The sequence below is a fragment of the Triticum dicoccoides genome, unplaced genomic scaffold (genome assembly GCF_002162155.2).
Source record: "Triticum dicoccoides isolate Atlit2015 ecotype Zavitan unplaced genomic scaffold, WEW_v2.0 scaffold55569, whole genome shotgun sequence".
NCBI classification, from domain to species: domain Eukaryota; kingdom Viridiplantae; phylum Streptophyta; class Magnoliopsida; order Poales; family Poaceae; genus Triticum; species Triticum dicoccoides.
The window spans coordinates 1-1385 of NW_021281652.1; positions in this window are offsets into that span (position 1 = coordinate 1).

Genomic DNA, 1385 nt, shown 5'->3' on the forward strand with positions numbered 1-1385 from the left:
TCACTTGCTACTGTCTGTAAGTACTACTTCTGTAATTAAGTCTCTATATATAGCTCTGCTCTTTCATTGCATGTATATATAATTAACCTCACTATATTATGCAGATTGAAGATCGCCGAATGCAAGAAAAGACAAATCGGTGATATTGGGTTCATTAACACAAATCTCATAGATGAATGGAATGTTAAATATGATGCAAAACAAACCGAGGCCAACTTGCTACGATCGGTACTTCGAAATCAAAACAAAGATATAATACTCTTTCCTTACGAATTCAAGTGAGTGTTACTGCCTTGTGCATATTCGGTTTCCCTTATTACTCGAGGTTATAGTAATGTAATTAATGAGTTATGCATGCGTGCGCAGCTTCCACTTTATTCTGCTAGAGATTAAGCTTGAGCAGGGACTAGTAATCGTCATAGACTCAAGACGAAAAGATCCCGAGGAGTATACGGCCATGACTAAAATGCTCGAGAAGTAAGTTCAATCGATCATTATCGCACCATATCGGCAACTTTGTTCATTTCATGATATCAAGTGATTATTTTCTTTGTCTGGCAGGGTTGGAAAAAATTCACCGCAGAAGCTCTGGGACTGCCGGGGGAGCTGCGATTTGAACACCCGAAAGTAAGTACTAATAGCTGGTTCCACGCATCTCCCATTGATTCTAGCTAGTTTCATCAATATCATTTAGCATGCTTGCTTATCAGTTTGATTGACCTCTATTTCTTGTAAAGTGGTTGTGGCAGGAACCCGGGAATAATTATTGTGGATACTACATTTGCGAGTTCATCCGCCACATGACCTGTGAGCGGGGCTACTCTAAAAAACAATATGAATTGCGTAACAATAATATTCACAATTTTATTTTATTACTATCATTTGTGTTGAGTTTCACTCATATATATGTATTGACCCCCACTTCAAATTAGATGTTTCAGATGCGGAATGAACTCCTACCACAAGATCGCATACGAGCAATTCAACAGGAATTGGCGGGATTCTTTCTTGACCACGTCATCGGTAGAGACGGGGAATACCATGTGGAACTTGAGTTCAGATGTTAGGGGGTTGTAAGAGATCTTATATATATTGTATATATGTAACCAGTAGCGCCGGATAGATATACGAAAACTTGTTGTTCGACCAATCTCTCGGAGAAGGAGAGGTCGATCACTTCTCTCTGTATATATTTATGACGATCTTCTGTAATTAATGGTTTCCTTCATTTGCTTACTAGCTAGCTAGCGTGTCAAGTCCTCTCTATACGTATAGTACGTAGCGTCGACCAAACACGAAGATAAGAGAGGACACTTCTCACTATTAGCTAGGTAACACAATATATGAAACCCCTAAATTAACCCTACAAAACCCCCAACCCCCCC